General features: G+C 42.3%; 1 protein-coding gene across 2 annotated transcripts in view; it reads left to right on the plus strand.

The window, feature by feature from the left end:
* Nucleotides 1-2,403: 2,403 nt before the first annotated feature.
* irf2b (interferon regulatory factor 2b) overlaps nt 2,404-23,814 on the plus strand; it is a 75,795-nt gene continuing 54,384 nt past the window's right edge. For both annotated transcript variants that reach the window (XM_080189411.1, XM_080189412.1), the window contains exons 1-2: nt 2,404-2,532; nt 19,986-20,106. The gene's annotated coding sequence lies outside the window, so the exon portion shown is untranslated. The remainder of the gene's footprint in view (nt 2,533-19,985; nt 20,107-23,814) is intronic.

Here is a 23,814-nt window from a genome sequence, read left to right on the forward strand (position 1 = left end):
CCTAACATCTTTGGACCGTGGGAGGAAACTGGAACACCTGGAGGAAACACATGAAAAGAAACCTTCATGAAAATAATTTCAAGCACCCCACATTCCTAAGTGGTTAACCACATTGTGTTAGTTTTAAACAAGCTCAAATCTACAACAGCAGAATTTGCACTGGCCTTGTTCAGTACTGTAAAGATTAAATGCTCATAAAACACTGGTTAGGCTTCAGTTGGCGTATTGTACTCCTACCTTGGGCATTAATTCTTTTTAAAAATTCATTTATGGGACATGGATGTTGCTGGCTGGCCAGCATTTATTGCCCATCTCTAGTTGCCCATGGACAATTGAGAGTCAACCATATTGCTGTGGCTCTGGAGTCACATGTAGACCAAACCATGTAAGGACAGCAGATTTCCTCCCTAAAGGATAATACTGAACCAGAATTTTTTTCCCAACAATCAACAATGGTTTCATGGTCATCGGTAGATTATAATTCCAGATTTTTTTATTGAATTCAAATTCCACCATCAGCCATGGTAGGATTCGAATCCGGGTCCCCAGAACATTAGCTGAGTTTCTGGATTAATAGAAGGAGGGAATTCAGTTACATGGAGATTGGTGAAACTCTCAGAGCAGAGGAGATTCACAGGCAGCGTGGTAGAGCTGTGAAGGGTCTTGAAAGATTATGGAAGGAGAATTTGTTTCCAGCATTTCTAATTGGAGGATATAGCTTTAAGGTGATTGACAAAAGAACTAGAGGCCAAATGAGGAAGTGTTCTTTTCAAACAGCAAGCTGATGTGGTTTGAACTGCACTGATGGAGATGAGATAGAAACTGTCAAAAGGCAATTTGATAAATAATGAGGGTGGCAGGGGAGAACCTGGGTTTAAAAGTGTTGTTAATTCCACCAAAGCGCTGGCACAGAATGATGGGCTGAATGGCCTCCTTTGCTGAGTCATTCTGATTCTGTAGATTGCACATTTACCCATTAAGCACTTGGAGGAGTTTCTGAAAGTATGGCAGTAAAATGTTAACCATAAATATTTATGTGTGAACATCAATCTACAATGATAGTTTTATCATTGGGAAGGAGGGACACGAGGAACAGGAGAAACAGGAAAGACATGAAATAATCTAGAGGCTACTATTCCCCCAGGCAGGTACGATGGGCATGTTTGTGTAGCGCAGCAGCAATACAATTCTCCAACTCCTTAGTGTTCCTAAGAGGGGTTTCTAAACACCTTGCATCCGTGGCTGATGCCTTGCCGGAGAAAAACAATGAGGAGGAAGGAAGTGGGGAAGATCATCAGCAGATTAGAGGCGGCTGTAGTGCCATATGAAAGAGTACAGAGATGACTGTAACGGGTAGTAGGCCTTTGGTTAAGATATTCTCACGGTTGGTGCTGAAAGCAGTCTTGGGGAAATTACAACTGGTGAGGGCTGAGGCTATTGCTTTTTTTTTAAAAAGAATCCTGCTTCTGTAAGTAAAAAATCGGTGAGGTAGAAAGTAAGTCAGCATACTTTTTTAACAAGCCGCGGTTAAACTTTCTGCTCCAAAGTGGGCTATAAAACCCGTAACACAGACACGAATAAATGAAGACAAAATAGGCTCTGGTTGTGAGTAACGTGGTAAACATCTCATTTATTTGCAACAGTTTCACATCAATAATAAATTTCCATCTTATTCCCATTAATTTTAAACAAGCTAAACACACGTTTCCTTGAAGAGTTAACGCAAAAGTAATTTGCTGCGATGTAAACTAAAAAGATAGAGATGAAATTTTAATAAACTGATTAAGAAGTTCCACACACAAACACGTTTTTACACGACCCTTTATTTCTAGTAGGTTTTCTTAACAAAATAACATTTGAAATAATTTTAGTAGCGAAACATCACGGTCAATATAGTAGCCACGGAACGATACATTCAGTGTAACATTCATTGGGTCAACTTGTTAGGTGAATGTTTCACAGTGTGGTGTGGATGTTTAGCTGCTCGGACGGAAAGCTGAGGGGAAGCTTTCCAGCCACCGCCCCCCCCTTCCGCCTCCTCTCCCGCCCCAGGCAAGCCCGATCCCAAACAAGTGACAAGCAGGGAGACTCGCTCCCATCCGCTGAGCTGACGAACGGGGAAGTGAAAACTGAAAATGAATTTCCGAGCGAAGGATGGAGAGGGAGGGAGAAAAAGGGAGGCCCGTCAGGCCAATGAAAGTTTGCGCAAGACTTCCGCAGTTGGGCACCCAGTCCCGCCCAGGCGATGTTGTAAATTCTGAGAGACAAACACGAAAACAAATCGCAAAGAGAGAGGGGGAAATTTCCAGCCTTCCGACGGCTTCTTTTACTTTCGATCTACAAATTTTGCAGCTGGCAGGACTGGGGTTGCCTTTTGGATTAGTGTGTGTCTTTGCAGCCCCCCCCCCCCCTCCCTTCCGCCTCTCATCACCCCTTCACCCTCTGGACGTGACCATCCCACTGACAAGACACTGTGGAAAAAAAAAGCGCCCACCAAGGGATCATTTATCTCTGGAAAGTGGGGATTTGGAGGTAAAATGAACGGGTTTTGTCAAAAGATTCCGAATGCATCGAGCTGCTGTTGATGCTGTATTGCAACATGTTAGCTGCAGGAGAGAGATGTCAAGGCGTTTTGTTATTTTGTGAGTGTGTGTGTAGAGAGAGACTCCCCTCAGAAACAAGCCGCTGGCTGCAAAAGGAAAACGAAAAGTGTTTCCAACTTTTGCGCGGAGGAGCTTTCCTTTTATTCTCCTCTCTCTGTAGTTTTAGTTTCGTTTTTACCATAAACACCGCCGCCAAACATCGAATGTTAATTTAATTAACGCCGGACTTGGATCTTGGCCGACGAAACGCAATTTATTTCTCTTTATTTTAATCGCCCTTTGCAGTGTGTGTGTTTATTTTAGAAAAAAAAGTTAGAAAGTGCAATCCGGTTCCTTTCCTGTCAACAAGTGCACTTCTTAAGAAAAATAAATCAGACTTTTCTCTTGCTGGTTTTTTTTGGTCGGGACATTTGCAGAATTTGGATTGAAATATGGAGGAACTGTCTGCAGTTTCGGTTTGTCTCTTTTGGACTTGTGGAGACACTTCAACCGAGATAGAGCCAGGCCGCCAAATAAATGAGGGACTTTTTAACTGAAAATGTGTTAAAATGATTTTAGTGTGACAGTTCAGTTTGGAATATTTCAGATAGCTCTCCACTGGCGTCAGGGCATATTTATAGGACAACAGTCTTCAACCTGTTTAAAACGTACAAATAATGTTAGCTCTTGTTTTGGAGGTGTACCCAGTTGTCATGTCTTCAAGCAAAAACAAAAAATTAGAAATGTGGCTCTGCGGTAACGCTGGGCTATTTTATGTCTATTTTTGTAAGCTGCACTTTTATTTTAATTTTTTTTAAGTAAACTCACTTCCGCCTTTCTGCTCAGAGCTGGGGTGCGCCAAGGGCGGGGTCGCATTCTGATTGACACCTCCCGAGGCCAATAAGAGAGCAGCATTGTGATTGACAGGCGGGAGAGGCCAATGAGATGCTGCAGAGTCGCCGATTGATGGACTTGGCAGCCAATGTTCTTTTTGTTCAGTGCAGTCACTCTGAGGTGAAGGGGGAGATCTTACATAATGCCAGCATTTAGAGAGAGAGAGAGAGAGAGAAGCACGAGTTGGCCAACGAAAGAGAGGAAGGAAGGCGTTTTTAGTTTAAGTGTTTCAGAGACTAGGATGTGTAAGCAGTTGAAAATTAAATGGTTAGGCCGGATTTGAGGGTACTTGTGCACACAACCCTCGTGTCCACATCGTGACTCCAGGTTACAAAAACAGAGGCACCGTGGAAAAGGTCCATTGGAAGTTTACCAGGGCTGTGAGGGGACACATCTGTGCGGGGATAAAACTGAACAGCCTAGGACACCTCTACTTTTGGGAATGAAAAGACTGAAATGTGACCTGAGGGTTTAACATTATGAAAGATTTAGGGGAAAAAAAGTGTAAATGCGGTGGTGTTTCCCTCTTGTGAAGGAGTCCAGACCTAGTACAGGCCTTAAATGTAAGCTGGTCATTAATAAATCCAGGCAGGAACTCTAGAGAAAAAGTCTCTACTCAGAGAATGATTAGAGTGTGGAAAACACCCACCATGTGGAATGGCTAAGGAGAATAGCATAGACAAATTTAAGGTGAAGGTAATTAACAATGCAAGAGTGAATTGTATAAAGAGACTGGCTGATTAGGTGAAATTAAGTAAGTAGATTAGGCTTGTGTGAAGCATAAACATGGACGTGGATCAGTTGGGCAAAATGGCCTATTCCAATGTGGTTTTAAGTGCATGGTTTAATTTGGTCACAAAGTAATGAAAGGGAAAGATAGAGACTTAAGAAAAAAACTTACAAGATCCCAGTAGTAGGATCAGATAGGTCAGGTTCAGATGAGGAAAATGGAGGTAGAAGACTAACTAGTGTTGTATGAAATGTAACCATAGACTTAGAATTACAGGGGAAGCAAAGTTCAAAAAGTGTCCAGCAAGGGAAATTGATGGGGTTAAATTGTTTATGCTTGAATGCAAGGAGTATTACAAACAAGGTAGACGAGTTAAGGGCACATGATAGCAGGATATCATTGCTATAATAGAAACCTGGCTAAAGGGGAGGCAAAATTGGCAGCTCAATATCCCTGATTATAAAGTCTTCAGACATGATAGAATGGGGAATAAAAAAGGAGAGGGGAGTAACACTAATGGTTAGAGAACCAATTCCAGTTGTGCTATGTTAGTGTACCTTTGAGAGTTTTTAAAAAATCATGTCGCCTGTAGCTCTCATTGGCACTGGGTTGTCTACTAGGAGCCCATCCATTGTTCCTTAAGTTGTCTTAAATGGGTGTTGTTTACTTTTACATTGGGAATTAGTTTTATGACCCTGCATTGTCAGGAGGAAGTTTGCAGGTCAGATGGCAGGAGCTCTTTCATTTTCAGTTCTGAGCTGGCAGATTTTTTTTTAGAAGGGACGCCAAGCTGGAAAGAAGTGTCCCTCTTTCTCTCCTTGGTTTCGAGAAATTCTGCTGTTTAGCTGAAAGCCTTCCTGGATATAAACTATGCTGTTGGTGGCTCGACTAGTGAGCCTCTCTGGTGTGTCAACAGAACTGCAGTATTCGTCCAAAGGACTCAGTTCCAATATTGCATGAGCATTAGTCTTTGCTGGTTAAAGCTTTGAAAAGAGTTTCATCTAAAGGAAGTTTTGGTTTTGATTGGGACATCTTAGAAATATTTGTTAAGGGTTTTACATTATTGTAGTTGTTTTCTTTTTTGTAATAAAAGTTATTGCTAATTTTCTTTCTATACATGTTAATTATATTCCTTAAATTCTTTGTTTGATTAAAAACTCCCTAGTGGGAGTTCATTTGAATCATATCTGAGGTGAAACATATACTTAAAATCCTAGCCAAATTCAAGGTGAAAAAGTTATGATCCAGGTGGACTTCATAAAACATTGTGGAGTTTCTGACTTCAACCATAACAGTTATGAGAAGGAATGTTATTTTTTAAGTTTATTTATTGTCACAAGCAGATTTACATTAACACTGCAATGAAGTTACTGTGAAAATCACCAAGTTGCCACATTCTGGCGCTTGTTGGGATACACTGAAGGAGAATTTAGCACGGACAATACACCTAACCAGCACATCTTTCAGACTGTGGAAGGAAAGCAGAGCATCCACAGGAAACGCATGCAGACATGTGGAGAACTTGCAGACACTGCACAGATAATGACCCAATCCAGGAAACATAGAAACTGAAAAAGTAGACTTTTTGGTTCTTTGAGCCTGCTCCGCCATTTATTTTGATCATGGCTGTTCATCGAATTCAATATCCTGATCTCTCCCCCCCCGCCCCCCTTTAGCCCCTACAACTATATTTAATTTCTTCTTGAAATCAGATGCTTTGATTTGTACGTTCTGTGCTAGTGAAGTCCACACACTTATCACCCTCTGGCGGAAGAAATTTCTCCTCACCTCAGTTCTAAAAGGTTTACCCCTTATCGTCAAACAATGACCCCCTAATCCTGGATTCCCCCACCATTAAGAACGTTCTTTCTGAATACACCTTGTTAGAACTTTATAAGTTTCTATGAGATCCCCTCTCACTCTTCTAAATTCCAGCAAATATAATCCTAACCCACTTAATCTCTGCTCATATGACAGACCTGCATCACAGGAATCAGCCTGGTAAACCTTCGCTGCACTCCCTCTAATGGAAGGGCATGCGTCCTTGGGTAAGGACACTGAAACTGCACACAATAGTCAAGGTGTGGCCTCATCAACGCCCTATACAATTGCAACAAAATATCCCTATCCTTACACTCAAATCCTCTTGCTAGGAATTGATCCTGGGTCCTTGGTGCTATGAGGCAGCAATGCAACTGGCAACTGCACTGCCCTGGCACCGTGCCACCCTAGATATATTAAACAGGTCATCAAACAAGACTTTACGGGTTGAGATTAGAAATAAAAAATGGCAGTCACGTTACTGGGAGTATACTACAGGCCCCTAAATAGTGAAAGGGAGATAGAAGCATAAATATGTAGGCAGATTTCTGCCTGTAATAACAAGAGGGCAGTAATAGTGGGAGACTTTAACTATCCCAATATCAACTGGGATTAAAATAATATAATGGGCATTGAGCGAGAAAAATTAATGCAGTATGTCCAGGAAATTTTTTTCAACCAATTAGCGACAAATATAATAAGAGTAGATACAATTCTTAGACCTTGTCTCGGTGTACGAAGAAGGACAAGTGGGTGAAGTGACAGTTGATGATCATATCAGAGATAGTTATCACAATTCAGTTACATTCAGCATTACCATGAAAAAGGACATAGGTAAAGCAGGAGCAAAAGTGTTGAACTAGGGGAACGCAAATTTTGCAGAAGGTGAGAAGCGACTTGGCCAAGGTGGATTGGACAGCACTGAAAGCATACATCAATAGGAAACCAGGGGAAAGCACTTAAAAGCGAGACCCTTCATGTACAAAGTACACATGTCCCCTCCCAAAATAAGAATGGTACTGCCAAATCTAGATCCCACCCCCTGGTTGTCTGGATGATTACAATGGCAGATCAAACATATAAAGAAAGTGTACGATAGGCACAACGAACTATGTGCTGCAAATAGCCCAGATGAATATAGAAAGTGCAGGGTGAAGTAAATAAGGATATCAAAGGACATGAAAAAAGATTAGCAAGTAAAAGAAAATCTCAAAGATATTTTACCAAGGTATTCATGGTAAAAGGTTAGGGAAAAACGGGACATATCTGAGATAAGGAAACTTATGTGTAAATGCAGAGGCTGCGGGAAAGGTATTAAATGAATGTATTGTCTCCATGTTTACTAAGGAAAGGGATGATGCAGATATAGTAGTCCAAGGGAAATACTGTGAGATATTAGACAGGATATTCGTAAAGAGAGGGGGCATACTCAATGGGTTGGAATCCTTGAAAGTTGATAAGTTGTCAGGGCCAGATGGATTGTTTCCCAGGCTGCTGAAGGAGTTGGGGGGAGATAGCAGATCACACAGTAGATACAGGGGAGGTATCAGAGGTTTGGAAAAATGCAAACTTATTTCCATGTTTAAAAAGGGTTCAAAAGAAATGCTGACCAATTATAGGCCAGTTAATTTTACATTGATGGCGGGCAAATTAGTCAATCAATCCTGAAAGATAGGATTAACTGTTGTGTAGAAAGACATGGACTAGTCAGGGATGGTCTGCATGGATTTGTTAAAGGAAGATCTTGCCTTACAAACTTGATTGAATTCTTTGAAGAAGTGAAAAGAAGGGTTGATGAAAGGTAGAGCACTGCATGTTGTATGCGTGGATTTTAACAAGGCTTTTGACAAGGTCCCACATGGCAGATTGCAAAAAAGCAAACGTCGATGGAATACAGGGTGATGTGGCAAACTGGGTCAAAAGTTGACTTTGTAACAGGAAACAATGAGTATTGGTTGATGGATAGCCTTGCAAATGGACAGTTGTTTTAAGCAGTGTTAGGTCCCTTGCTGTTTGTGTTACATGTTAATGATCTGGATGTGAATGTGGAGGGCACAATTGGGAAATTTGCAGATGACACAAAGATTGGCCAAATAATGGATAGTGTAGAGGATAGCTATAATCTCAAACGATTTAGATGGGTTGGTGGAGTCGGTCATAAAATATCAGGTGGATTTTAACATAGAGAAGTGTGAGGTAATGCATTTAGGGAGATCAAACAGTTACTGGGAATGCACAATAAATGGGAATATACCAAAGGGTAGATGAAGTGAGAGATCTTGGCTTACAAGTACACAAGTCCCTAAAAGCAGCAGTTCAAATAGACAAGATTCTAAAGAAAGCATATGGAATGCTTCTCTTCATTGGCAGAGGTATAAAATATAAAAGTAAGAATATAGTGTTGGAATTGGATAAAATACTGGTGAGCACAACTGGAGTATTGTGTGCCGTTCTGGTCACCAAATTACTGGAAAGATGTGTTTGCTCTGGAGAGAGTGGAGAGGTGGTTTATAAGAATGTTGCCAGGACTAGAAACACGAGGAGACATTGGATAGATTGGGGTTATTTTCCTTGGAACACAGAGGGTTGAGTGGTGGCTTGGTAGAGGTGTACAAAATTATGAGGGGAAGACATAGAGTGGACAGGGTAAAATTGTTTCCTTTGGTGGAGAATCCTGGAACCAGTGAACATAGATTTAAGATAAGTGGCAGAAGATTTAGAGGGACATGAGGAAGAACTTTTTTCCGCAAAGGATAGTGGCTGTCTGGAATTTGCTGTCTGAGTTTGTGGTGGAGGCAGAGACCCTAAACTACCTAGATCTGCATCTGAAGTGCTGTAAATGATAAGAGCTATGGGTTGAGTGCAGGAAGGTGGGATTAGAAAGGGCACCTGGATGTCTTCAGACTAGTATAGACAAAGATGGGCCAAACAGCCTTCTTCTGTGCTGTAACTTTGCTGTGGTTCTATGATCTTGTACAGGATAGAAACTACTTTGTCAAAAACAAAATTATACAACCCCAAGTCCATCAATGTTTTAAAGTGTTTAAAAGGGGAGTAGGAAATAATTGTAGAAAATTACAAATGCCAAGTGTGATGAGGAGATTAGGCTGATGTGGATAAAAACATAATTGCAAGACTGTCACTGAAAACTCCTGACCTCATCCGCTGCTGGGATTCTCCAGTGCTGCTGCAACGAATGGAGTTTTCACTGAGCACCAAGTTCTCCGTTCCTACTGGCAGCGGTGGCAAAAATGGACAAGATCAGAGAATCCCACTCTTGGTGTATGAAATAGCCTGTCTGTGTGGTGTACCATTGGGGTGAATTTAACCCAGGAGTTGGGATCTCACATGAACTCAGCATAAATGCTTTTTGAGTTTCTGCATGGTGATTTCCCCATATGCCACCGACTGAATATCAGAATCTTCAATTGGCGTTGGGGTGGGAAGGCTGTTCATGAGCCTACCTGCCCAGAGTTAATTGGGATAGGCAGGAAAGTGGCAGAATCCCCACCTGGCACTCTCCCACCCAATTAAGTACCCATCCTGCCTCCAAATTCACCTCAGGAGAGGGCATTAAGTTCCACCCATTATGTGAGACTTGGGAGAGATTTCTACACGGCAGTGGATACATCTGTCAATCTCCCAGTAGAATTTTCAGCGGAAGGTCTGTAGAAACAATGAACTTATTTATATAGTGGCTTTGATGTGTTGAAATGTCCCAGGGTGCTTAAACAAGGAATGACACCAAGCCCCATAAGGGGATGTTAGGACCAATCAACAAAAATTTGATCATGGAGATAGGTTTTAAAGGAGTGCCTTAAAGAATGAAAATGAGGCAGAGAGATGTATGGAGGGAATTCCAGAGCTTGGGACCTAGTCAACTGAATGCACAGTCACCAGTAATGGAACAATTCTATTGGGAATGCACAAGAGCCAAGGATTAGAGAAGTGCAGGTATCTTGGAGGGTTGTGGGTCTGGAAGACATTATGGAGATAAAGAACGGCATGGTATGGAAGAATTTGAAAACCAGGATGAGAAGCCTTGGAGAAATGGTGGAAGTGGCCATTTAAAAGAGGGCATTTTGTTCTGTGGGTTTAATTGAAAAGGTAAATTCAAAACAATTGTGTGCTTAGTTTGCCCATGACAATTTACACTCCAATTTCCTGACACTTTCATTGCTGTAATGTGACATAAACAAGAGGAAAGCAACATATTATGTCACGAGGATGGACCCCAAGTATTCCTTGTTTAAGCCTGAAAATTATGTTTTCAAGTCCATATTGCACTTCCGTACACATTGGGTAAAGAATATTTAAGAAGATGAATTCATAGATGTTCACTCAGTGTAATGACTCATACTGGTGTCATAAAGATATATTAAAAAAAGATACAGTGCAGTTCTCCAATCGGGGTTAGAAACAAAATAACTGCAACGACTGCAATAAAACACTTGCTGCGCTAAGATTTGTGGGTTTAATTTTACACATGTTTTGAACCAGTATAATTGCAAAACATTTTATGCATTCATTTCTTGCTGGGAACAGAGCCAATACAATGAGCTGAAATCTATTTGGGGCAGAGATTAATAGACGGGTGTAGAAGATAAAGAAAATTTGGGTAAATCAGAATGACATGTGTAATACACACGTTCCCCTGGATTCCTCCATTTATTTAGTGTTGGGTATTTAGTTTTCTCATGTCCATGGGTCCGAATGTGCAGAACAGTACACTCCATCCTATTTCTCCAGGATTTCTCCTGATTCTTGGCTCAAACTTTGGTGGGAAAATTCTGGCATTATCAGCTTGCCTGTGTCATTACTTCTAAACTTGAAATTTTTAATAAAACAAACATACTTGAAAGTGTTTCAGGGAATAACTGTGAAGGAAAACAGTATTTAAGAATGTAATACCTTTGAAGTGGGTTTTATTTGCTTAAAACACAATGGACTGAATTTTCCAGGAGAAGGAAGGACTAGTAGTATGGTTGGCAAAGGCCTTGAGAGGGGAAGCTTAGGTCTTGGCCCATTGCCAGTGCACCTCAGTGGGAGAGCAGTCTGCTGAGTGGCAGCTAAGTTAATTAAGAATCCAGTTAAGGGCCACTTTCAGTTGTCTGCATTGATAAGGCCAACACGTGTATAACTTGGCGCTGGTACACCATGACCTGCTCACCTGCCACCAAATAATGTTCATGCCGCACAAGTGCCGGCAATGACTCCAAGAAGACAGAATCTTAACCATTTCCCTGACATTCAATGGTGTTACCATTACTGAATTACCCACTATCAAGAACCTCGGGTTGACCAGAAACCAAACTGGACTCACCATTTAAAATACTGTGTCTACAAGAGCAGGTCAGAGGCTGGGAATTCTGAGTCCCCTAGGTCTGTCTACCATCCACAAGCTCATAAGAACATAATAAGAACATAAGAAATAGGAGCAGGAGTAGGCCATCTAGCCCTTCGAGCCTGCCCCGCCATTCAATAAGATCATGGCTGATCTGTCGCTGCTCAGATCCACTTTCCCGCCCTCTCCCCATAACCCTTAATCCCCTCTCTTATCAAAAACCCATCAACCCGCGTCTTAAAAATATTTAGCGAGGCAGCCTCCACCACTTCAACGGGCAGAGAATTCCAGAGATTCACCACCCTTTGAGTGAAGAAGTTCCTCCTCAACTCCGTTCTAAACCGCCCCCCTTTTATCTTGAGGCTGTGCCCCCTAGTCCTACTGTCTTTTTTGAGCGGGAAGAGTCTCTCCACCTCTATCCTATCCATCCCATTCATCATCTTATACGTCTCAATGAGATCTCCCCTCATTCTTCTAAACTCTAACGAGTACAAGCCTAGTTTATTCAGCCTCTCCTCATAGCTCAACCCCCTCAACTCCGGTATCAGCCTAGTAAACCTCCTCTGCACTCCCTCCAAGGCCAAAATATCTTTGCGCAGGTGCGGCGCCCAAAACTGCACACAGTACTCCAGCTGCGGCCTCACCAATGCCCTATACAGCTGCAGCAAGACCTCCCTACTTTTATATTCAATCCCCCTCGCTATGAAGGCCAGCATCCCATTTGCCTTCCTGACCACCTGCTGCACCTGCAAGCTGGGTTTTTGCGACTCATGCACAAGGACCCCGAGGTCCCTCTGCACCGTCGCCTGCTGCAGTTTTTCGCCCCGTAAGTAATAGTCCTTCCTATCATTCTTCCGACCAAAGTGGACCACCTCACACTTGCCAACATTAAATTCCATTTGCCATTTCCTGGCCCATTCGCCCAGCCTATCTAGATCCTTCTGCAGACTCTCCACACCCTCCACACAATTTGCCGTTCCCCCAATCTTGGTGTCATCAGCAAATTTCGACACCCTACACTCGGTTCCCTCCTCCAGATCATCTATATAAATGGTAAAAAGCTGAGGCCCCAGCACCGACCCCTGAGGCACTCCACTAGTCACCATCCGCCAATCCGAATAGCACCCGTTGACCCCCACTCTCTGCCTCCTATTTGACAACCAATCCTCTATCCACGCTAACACCCTACCCCCAACTCCATGTCCCTCGACCTTCTGCAATAACCTCTTGTGAGGTACTTTGTCAAATGCCTTCTGAAAATCTAGAAAGACCACATCCACCAGCTCTCCTCTATCCACTGCCCTAGACACATCCTCATAGAACTCCAGTAAATTTGTCAGACACGACTTCCCTTTAATGAAACCGTGCTGCGTCTGCTCTATCAAGCAATTCCCTTCAAGATGCCTCGCAATTTCCTCCTTAATGACAGATTCTAATATTTTACCTACCACAGACGTTAAACTAACCGGCCTATAATTCCCCGCCTTTTGCCTGGCGCCCTTCTTAAACAACGGCGTAACATTAGCAGTTTTCCAATCATCCGGCACTTCCCCGGAATCCAGCGACGTCTGGAAAATAACCACCCGTGTCAGGAGCATGATGCAACATTATCCACTTGACTGTTTGAATGCAGCTCCAAGAACATTCAAGGAGAGTGACACCATCTAGGACAAAGTAATCCCCTCGATCAGCACCCAATCCACATTTTAAACATTCACTCCCTCCATCACCATTGCATGTGCAGCAGTGTGTCTCATCTACACTACTGTAGCAACCCTCCAAGGCTCCTTAGGCGGCACCTTCCAAATCCATGACTGTTACCACCTAGAAAGAAAAGGACAGCATAGGAACACCACCAGCAGCAAGTTCCCCTCCAAATCACTCACCATTCCAACTTGGAACAACATCATTGTACCTTCACTGTTGCTGTTCCAAAATCCTGAGGTCCCTCCCTAACTGTGGGTATACTTACATGGACTGCAGTGGTTGAAGAAGGCAACTTACCAGCACCTTCCCTGGGTACCTGGGTTTGAATCCTACCATGGCAATTGGTGAAATTTGAATTCAATATTAAAAGAATCTAGAATTAAAGCAAAAGCCTACTGATGACCATGAAACCATTGTCGAATGTTGTAAAAACCCATCTGGTTCACTTGTGTCCTTTAGGGAAGGAAATCTGCCATCCTTATCTGTTCTGGCCTACATGTGACCTCAGACCCACAGCAGTGTGGTTGGCTCTTAAATGCGTTCTGAAATGGCATAGTAAGCAAAACAGTTATAGGGAAATTAGGGATGAGCAATAAATGCTGGCAAAGCCAGCAACATGCATATTCCATCAACAATTTAAAAAAAATTAGGGTTGGGCCACAAATGCTGACCTAACCTGTGATGCCCACATCCCATGAAAGAATTTAAAACAAACACCCTGATTGACAGGGCCTTCCTGATAGGCCCCAGCTACCCTAGTCAAACTCCTCAGTATTTGAGGGTATTTTGGTAGTCAGCACCACTTGCAGTGACATGGTTGATATTGCTGCCCCTTTGTGCCAGCTGTTCTAGGGGTGAGCTGCCATCCTCAGCTGGCAAAATGCTGCCCCAGGGTCCTGCTTCCTGCTGGAATGGTGTTGCTACTTGTACATCTCTCTTTCACTCCACCATTGGCAGTTGTATCCTCAGCTGGCTGGACTTGAAAATCCTTTCTCTTATCTCCTTGATTTGCCTCCTCTCCCTCTCCCTCTGGGAAAGACACTGTTAAAAAGTCACTTAATTGACTGAATATTTGATCAACTGTCCTAACATCTACTTCTTTGGCACATTGTCAAATTTCATTTGATTATGCCCCTGTGAAACACCTTGGGGCATATTATTATGTTAAAGAGACAATAAATGGAAGTTATTATTTTTTGAATTCTAAAATACTTCTATATTTCTTCACCTCTGTTCCTTATTTTCTTCCTTGAAGACACTACATAAACCTTCCCCTTTGACCAAGGTTTTGGCCATTTGAGCTAATATCTCCTTATGTGGCTCAGTGTCATACTTTGGGTGGTATTCTCCAATCCAGTCCATTCCCATCCTGGTGCCAGTGAGAGTGGAGAATTTGGCACTCCGTTCACTTCAGTGGCACCAGAGAATGCCAGCCACGGACAAGTTTGGATGTCTTCAGTGTTTGTTATATATTGCGGTGAAGCACCTGGGCTGTTTCTAAGTGAGTGGGCGAGGGTCTGGCAGATGGAGAACAATGTTGGTAAATGTGAGGTCATCCATTTTGCTACGAATAACAGCAAAATGGATTATTATTTAAATGGTAGAAAATTGCAGCATGCTACTGTGCAGAGGGATCTGGGTGTCCCTGGGCAAAATCACAAGGAGTTAGTTTGTCGGTGCAGCAGGTAATTAAGAAGACAAATGGAATTTTGACCTTCATTGCCAGAAGGATGAGTTTATAAAACAGCAAGGTTATGTGGCAGCTGTATAAAGTGCTGGTGAGGCCACGCTTGGAGTACTGTGTAGTTTTGAGAAAGGATATACTGGCATTGGAATGGGTGCAGAGGAGAGCCACTAGGTTGATTCTGGAATTGAGAGAATTGGCTTATGAGGAGAGACTGAGTAGACTGGGGCTATACTGATTGGAATCCAGAAGAATGAGGGGAGATCTTATAGAAACAGATAAGATTATGAAGGGAATAGATAAGATAGAAGCAGGGAAGTTGTTTCCACTGGCGGGCGAAACTAGAACTAGGGGCATAGTTTCAAATTAAGGGGGAGCAGATTTAGGACTGAGTTGACCAGGAAGTTTTTCACACAAAGTGTTGTGAATCTGTGGAATTCCCTGCCCAGTCAAGCAGTTGAGGCTACCCCACTGAATGTTTTTAAGGCAAGGATAGATAAATTTTTGAACAGTAAAGGAATTAAGGGTTATGGTGAGCGAGTGGGTAAGTGGAGCTGAGTCCACAAAAAGATCAGCCATGATTTTATTGAATGGCAGAGCAGGCCCGAGGTGCCAGATGGCCTGCTCCTGTTCCTAGTTCCTATGTTTCCTGATATTATGCAGATACATATTTTTGTTGTTTGGGAATAAAGCAGTAAGATCCCTACAGCTAATAGTTGGTATAAGGGGTCAATGTAAACTTTGAACTGAGGTCATGGAGGTGGCAGGCAATTCAATAAGATATCTGTAACTGTAATGAAAAATTGTAGATTTTGGGGAGGATCTAAAACAGACATTAGATGGTGATTTTATAACATAAAACTTTATTTCACTATAACTGGTGTTTCGTACTTAAAAGAGCAACTGTTATTTTGAATGCTATTTACACAATTTCTCTTTAATTTCTCAGCATGAAACAACCAATTACTTTATTCAATTACACAGATCAGTCAGAAGAAAATCGTAGGTTCATAGCAACAACAATGTTGAAATTTCCAATATCACCCTGTGTTATGAAGGTAATGACGTAGACCAATGTTTACAATAGGAATTTGGAAGTTTGAAATTTCATAACTTAATGAGCTTGTTCAAATACTTAATTGAAATTTGTTATTATTGATTCAGGAAACAAAAACATTTACAGTGTAGGAAGGACCAAATTTAAACCTGGTTATTTTAAAAAAAGTCTGAGATTTGTGATGGGAAATACGGAATAACTGGAATTGTAAAGAAAGAAGTGGTTTGAGCAGCCTGAAATAAGCAATATACCCAATACAGCTGAAGTGATATCTTTGTAATCAACACCTTTGGTAATGACAAACGGTTAGCACCACTTACCTGAAAAAGGATACTGTGTCCGATGAACAGCAATTGTCTAAGTGGTGGGGATTTTACAAGTTTTTTTTATAGCAATGCTTTCAAAGATGTGATTGCATTAAAGAAAAAAAGTGTAAAAGCAAGAGTACATCTTTAATTCTGGAAAAAGGGGCTTTTTTTTTGTGTTGGGGAATGTGTGGGGACAGTAGGACTAGGGGGCACAGCCTCAAGATAAAGGGGAGGCGGTTTAGAACGGAGTTGAGGAGGAACTTCTTCACTCAAAGGGTGGTGAATCTCTGGAATTCTCTGCCCGTTGAAGTGGTGGAGGCTGCCTCGCTAAATATTTTTAAGAAGCAGGTTGATGGGTTCTTGATAAGAGAGGGGATTAAGGGTTATGGGGAGAGGGCGGGAAAGTGGAACTGAGCCACGACAGATCAGCCATGATCTTATTGAATGGCGGGGCAGGCTCGAAGGGCTAGATGGCCTACTCCTGCTCCTATTTCTTATGTTCTTATGTATGTTCTTATGTGTGTTGTAAAGACCGACATAGTGTGTGCTTGAGTCTTTTTAAAGATATTAAATTGTACTAATATTTATGAATGACTTGTAACAATATCTATACTTGTAAACTGGAGTAATGGTGGCATTTAGTGAGTGACACCTTGGCAGGTTTCCTCCAGACAGTTTTGCATGGAAACTACTTCACATAATAAAAGTGTTATGCAATTGAAAATATACTTGCTTTTACATTTTTCCGATTAATATGATGACATCTTTGAATCATTGGAAAAAACCTGGAAGTGGCTAACATTTCTGATAAAGTGCCCACCACTTATGCCATTGCTGCATATCCCAGGCAGTCCCCACTATCAAAGAAATGGGCAAATCTTATTCTATAAAGCTTACTCTAAATAGCAGAGAACGGGTAGAAGCCTGTCCCTGCCTTTGGACAGTTTCACAATACAGATTCCTGGAAAAAAAACTTTAAACAAAGGTTGCACCTTGGAAACTCTTCCAAAATGTGCTCACTATAAAAGCAACACGACTGTTGTGCTACTTATGAAGTAGATTCGGCCTTGGAACTTTTAAGTTACATATTGATGGTAATGTTTACTCTGATTGAGGTTTGAGAAGGTTTGATGCGTGTGCATTTTTTTTTCATTGCAATATAAGTTATTATAGAATTAGCCAATACATTTGTGCAATGGGAATTGTGCGACAATTATCCAGCAGATTTCCAGTACGTCTGGTGTTTTTTTTTCTCTCTTGCTAGGTCATAAATTACTTTTGGTTTCACATGTTTAGATCCTTCTTTCCTGACTGTCACTTCCGTCTTTCTCAGGAAATTGTGTGACTATTAATACATTACAATTTTGCCTTAGTTTCCATTGTATGTTACTTCTCTAGTTTTGCAACTGACCAAATCATACAATTAGTTATTTTAGAATGATAAACATTATATCCCTCTTCCGCCTTTGTTGAATTTGCCTTGCCAATAAATGTCCTGAGGTTGAAAGGACAGTATTTTTGATCCATCGTTAAGAAGCTTAGTTTATTGAACGCACTGTGTAAAAAAAAAAGTAAACTGAAATAGCATCTAGGTGGTTATTACAACCTTCAATACTAGTTTGCAGCTCTAAAAACAACTGTTTTGTAATGATTCCTACGGCCTCAATTCCTTATTTCCATTCAGTGGGATGGTTGCTAGTCCATTGAACATACTTGTCCGCCCTGTTTGTAGCTTAAACAACTTAGGTCTGTGGAACTGGGCCCAGGAATTGGCTGGAAGTCAAGCATTTGCAACACTGAAGCTACAAGTTTCTCATACTCACTTCTAATTGTAACTTTGTTTTTGCTGTATGGCATATCGTAGGCTCTCTATAGAGTTAAATGCTAATTAAAATGTGGCATTAATCTTCAGCAATTACATTGTTATCATTCTATTCTCTGTGGACTCCTGTTTTGCAACACTTAAGCTTCACTGTGCAGGTAACATGTTGTAATAACAGCTATAGTTTATTGATATGCTTTGGTAAGTTTTGAGAGCTCCTTTCCCCTCTCACTGTGGCAACATCATTCTTCTACATGCCTATCGTCATTTTAGCTTCAGTTAAAGCCTGCTGCATGTTTGAAATCACAACATTTTTGCTCCGTTGGCAGTGGTTGAAGGGGACACTTGATAAATCAAGAGATTGGATCATGTGTTTTCATGTTTTTGGCCAGGAGAATGATGTAATGGAGCCAACAATATGGGAAATAAAGCAAACTTAAACAGTGGAAACAGAATGAGGCATTTTAAAAAATCACTAAATTGCATACCTAGTATATCTTACGTCAGGTAAAGTTTTCATGTGTAAATTATACAATAACCTTATTGTCGTGACAAACAAGGCCTGGCATCGAATACCTTAAATTGCTCAAGTCCTTAAGTAGTAACTTTCCATGGAATTTAATTTCCACTAAAACTGTTAACAAATGTTGGTATTTTGACTTCACAGAGGCCTGAAGGGATCACAACTTCTGTGGTGTTTGTGCCTTGACAACAGATGTCAATAACAGTTGCTGTGGCTGAAATTTTGAAAAATGTTTTAAAAAAACACAAAAAGTACTGAGGATGGCATTCCATAGTGTATATTTCAGCCACTTTGATGTCACACATGTATAAGAAGAAAGGTAGTTAATAGGCACAACTGAAACACAGGCCCAGCCTACCTTCACGCAATCATTATTCCTCATCTCCCACTACCAAAGCACTTCCTTGCATTTTGAGATGTCCAGGTGGCTGAAATTACATATTGAATGCTGCTCTATAGTTTGACTGAATATTTTTGAGACATAACTTTCAACATCAAGTACGAATACAATGAACTGATGAATAAAGTTCCTATACTTGTTAGTAGTTTGGGATAAGTGTGTTCTCGTGTTTAACTCCTAAGATCAGATTGACAACTAGAACTGGGTGACATGGTGACACAGTGGTTAGCACTGCTGCCTCACATCACCAGGGACCCATGTTCTATTCCGGCCCCGGGTGACTTTCTATATGGAGTTTGCAAGTTCTCCCTGTGTCTGTGTGGGTTTCCTTCAGGTGCTGTGGTTTCCTCCCACAGTCCAAAGATGTATAGGCTAGGTGGATCGGTCTTGCTAAATGCACCCTTAGCATCAGGGAGATTAATGGGGTCAATATCTCGGGTTACAGGGCTATGGCCTGAGTGGGAATGTTGTCGGTCCAGGCTCAATGGGCGGAATGGCCTCCCCCTGCACTGTTGGGATTCTGTGATTCTATGAACCACTGCAAAGTTCTGTGGTGTACTTAATTAAAAACAAAATACCGCGGATGCTGAGTCAGTCCAAAGATATGTGGGTTAGGTTGATTGGCTATGATAAATTGCCTCTTTGTGTCAGGGGATTGGGAGGGTAAATATGTGAGGTTGCGGGGTTAGGACAGGACCTGGGTGGGATTGTTGCCAGTGCAGGTCTGATGGACCAAATTGCCGCCTCCTGCACTGTAGATTCTCTGAAATCAGAAATAAAAACAGAAAGTGATGTAAATAGTGAGCAGGTCAGGCAGCATCCATGGAGAGAGAGAGTCAGAGTTAATGTTTCGAGCCAAATATGGATTTTCTTTGTGAAGAAGTCCTATTCACCTGAATGTGTTAACTCTGTTTCTCTCTCCGCAGATGTTGAGTATTTACAACAATTTCTGTTCTTATTTTCTATAGTTCCATCATTCACCTGTTTCTGTAAAAAATGTTTTTTTTGTAAATCAGATTTTCCTTCCTTACAGAAGAAAATCGCTGATTTTTATTTGTACATACCATTAAGTAAATGTCTTCTTCCATCCCTCTCTCTCTCTCTCTTTTTTAGTCAGTGAATGCACCAGGCTGCTGTCCCACCCCATATCTGACAGAGGTATCGCCCTTTTCCCATATGCCACTCTCTCCAAATCAAAAACTGTTCTGACTCCACAGGAGCATTCAGCTTGCAGGTAAGGAAACAATCAGGAAGTTTTACATTTGTTTTAACTCTAACTGAATCTTTACTCATACTTGGGTGGCATGGTGACACAGTGGTTAGCACTGCTGCCTCACAGCAAAAAGTCTGACAACACCAGGTTTTAGTCACAGCGCCAGGGACCCAGGTTCATTTCTGGCCTTGGGTCACTGGCCTCAGAGTCTGTACGTTTTCCTTGTGTCTGCATGGGTTTCCTCCAGGTGCTCCGGTTACCTCCCACTCTCCAAAGATGTTGATTGGCCATGCTAAATTACCCCTTAGTGTCAGGGGGAGTAGCCAGGGAAAAACATGGGGTTATGGTGCTGGCGTCTGGTTGGCATTGTGATTGGTGTAGACTCAATGGGCCTAATGGCCTCCTTCTGCACTGTTGGGGTTCTGTGATTCTGTGATACTTTGTGCTAGCTTTAACAAAACCCTGAAGTAAAATAAAACAATAGAGAAGGGAGGACCAGCCATCAATCATGATAAGGGAAGGGAGCTGGAATACAAAGGAATTGTTTTTAGAATCATAGAATTCTGCAGTGCAGAAGGAGGCCATTTGGCCCATCAAGTCTGCACTGACCACAATCCCACCCTGGCCCTATCCCCATATCCCTGCAAATTTACCCACCTCTACAAGAGTGGGACCTCTACAAGAGTGATGGTCTACACCTGAATCAGAGGAGAACCAATATCTTGGGGGGAAAATTTGCTAAGGCTATGCAGGGGGGTTTAAACTGATTCAGAGGGGGGGTGGGATCCTGAGTAGCAGGGATGAAAGTGAGGGGGGCATAGATGGGGACTGCAATGCACGGCATCGTGGGGGTGGAGCAGAGCAGGATTTGAAATGCGTATACTTTAATGCGAGGAGTATTCGCAATAAAGTGGATGAACTTGCAGCGTGGATCAGTACCTGGGACTTTGATGTTGTGGCCATTTCAGAGACATGGATAGAGCAAGGTCAGGAATGGTTGTTGCAGGTTCTGAGGTTCAAATGCTTCAGTTGGAGTAGGGAAGGAGGTAGAAGGGGGAAGGGGTAGCATTATTAGTCAAGGATTGTATCACAGTGTCAGAGAGGAAGTTTGATGAGGACTTGTCTGTTGAGGTAGTATGGGCTGAGATTAGAAATAGGAGAAGAGAGGTCAGTCTTTTATAGACCTCCTAAAAGTTCTAGAGAGGTTGAGGAAAGGATTGTGGAGACAATCCTGGATAGGAGTGAAAGTAATAGGGTAATTGTTATGGGGGACTTTAACTTTACTAGTATTGATTGGAATAGCTATGGCTCTAGCTCATTAGAGGGGTCAGTTTTTGCACAAAGCGTGCAGGAAGGTTTTTTGACTCAGTATGTAGATAGGCCAACTAGAGGTGAGGCTGTATTGGATTTGGTGCTGGGAAATGAGCCAGACCAGGTGTTAGACTTGGAAGTTGGTGTGCATTTTGGTGATAGTGACCACAATTCGGTTACGTTCACCTTAGCGATGGAAAGGGATAGGCATGAACCTCGGGTCAGTAGTTTTAGCTGGGGGAAGGGTAATTATGAGGCTATTAGGAGAGAATTAGGAAGCATAGGTTGGACTAGGAGACTACAGGGACTGGGAACGTCCGAAATGTGGAGTTTTTTCAAGGAGCAGCTACTGCGAGTCCTTGATATGTATGTCCCTGTCAGGCAAGGAGGAAATGGTCGAGCTAGGGAACCGTGGTGTACTAAAAAAGTTGATTCGCTGGTTAAAAGGAAAAAGGAGGCTTATGTCAGGATGAGACTTGAGGGCTCAGGTAGTGCACTGGAAAGCTTTAGATTGGCTAGGAGGGAGTTGAAGAGTGAGTTAAGAAGGGCTAAAAGAGGACATGAGAAGATTTTGGCTGATAGGATTAAGGAGAATCCTAAGGCGTTCTATAGATATGTTAAGAACAGAAGATTGGTTAGGGCAAGATTAGGGCCAGTTAGAGACAGCAGTGGGAAGTTATGTGTGGAACCGGAAGAGATTGGAGAGGCATTGAACCAATATTTCTCTTCGGTATTCACGCAGGGAGACATAAATGTAGCTGTGGAGAACACTGGGTTACAGGGTTGTAAACTGGATAGTATTGCAGTTGATAAGGAGGATGTGCTAGATATTCTTGAGGGTTTGAAAATAGATGAGTCCCCTGGGCCGGATGGGATTTACCCTAGGATTCTCTGGGAGGCAAGAGAGGCGATTGCAGAGCCTCTGGCTCTGATCTTCAGGTCGTCGTTGGTCACAGGTATAGTGCCAGAAGATTGGAGGATAGCGAATGTTGTCCCATTGTTTAAGAAGGGGAACAGGGACTTTCCCGGAATTATAGACTGGTGAGTCTTACTTCTGTTGTGGGCAAGGTTTTAGAAAAAATTATTAGGGATAGGATTTATAGTTATTTAGAGAGTAATGAATTGATTGGAGATAGTCAGCATGGTTTTGTGGAGGGTAGGTCGTGCCTTACTAACCTTATTGAGTTTTTTGAGAAAGTGACCAAAGAGGTGGATGGGGGTAAGGCAGTTGACGTGGTAAATATGGACTTTAGTAAGGCGTTTGATAAGGTTCACCATGGAAGGCTTCTGCAGAAAATGCAGATGTATGTGATTGAGGGTGATTTAGTTAATTGGATCAGGAATTGGCTAGCAGATAGGAGACAGAGGGTGGTGGTTGATGGTAAGTATTCGTCATGGAGTGCGGTTACAAGTGGTGTGCCTCAGGGATCTGTTTTGGGGCCACTGCTGTTTGTAATTTTTATAAATGATCTGGATGAGGGTATAGTTGGGTGGATCAGTAAATTTGCTGATGACACCAAAGTCGGAGGTGTGGTAGATAGTGAGGAGGGGTGTCATAGTTTACAGAGAGACTTGGACAAGTTGCAGAGCTGGGCCGAGAGGTGGCGGATGGAGTTTAATGTGGAAAAGTGTGAGGTAATTCACTTTGGCAGAAATAACAGATGTGTAGAGTATAGGGCTAACGGTAGGGCTCTGAATAGTGTTGATGAACAGAGGAATCTAGGTGTATGTGTACATAGATCCCTGAAAGTTGGGAATCAAGTAGATAAGGTTGTTAGGAAGGCATATGGTGTCTTGGAGTTTATTGGTAGGGGGATTGAATTTAGGAGCCACAGCGTCATGTTGCAACTGTACAAAACTCTGGTGCGGCCGCACTTGGAGTATTGTGTGCAGTTCTGGTCCCCACATTATAGGAAGGATGTGGAAGCATTGGAGAGGGTGCAGAGGAGGTTTACCAGGATGTTGCCTGGTATGGAGGGGAGGCCCTATGAGGAGAGACTGAGGGATTTGAGGTTGTTTTCGTTAGAAAGAAGGCAGCTAAGAGGGGACCTTATTGAAACATATAAGATGATCAGAGGTTTAGATAGGGTGGACAGTGATAGCCTTTTTCCTCGGATGGAGAAAGCTAGCACGAGGGGGCATAGCTTTAAATTAAGGGGTGGTAGTTATAGGACGGATGTCAGAGGTAGGTTCTTTACCCAGAGGGTGGTGAGGGATTGGAATGCCCTGCCTGCTGCAGTTGTAAATGCGCCTAGTTTGGGGGCATTTAAGAGATCCGTGGATAGGTTTATGGATGGAAAGGGATTGGTTTAGGTTAGAGGGTCATTGCTTTTTAATTGGTCGGCGCAACATCGTGGGCCGAAGGGCCTGTTCTGCGCTGTTATGTTCTATGTTCTAATCCCTCTAACCTGTGCATCT

The sequence above is a fragment of the Carcharhinus amblyrhynchos genome, chromosome 5, assembly GCF_965287045.1.
Source record: "Carcharhinus amblyrhynchos chromosome 5, sCarAmb.v2.hapA, whole genome shotgun sequence".
In the NCBI taxonomy this organism is placed as follows: domain Eukaryota; kingdom Metazoa; phylum Chordata; class Chondrichthyes; order Carcharhiniformes; family Carcharhinidae; genus Carcharhinus; species Carcharhinus amblyrhynchos.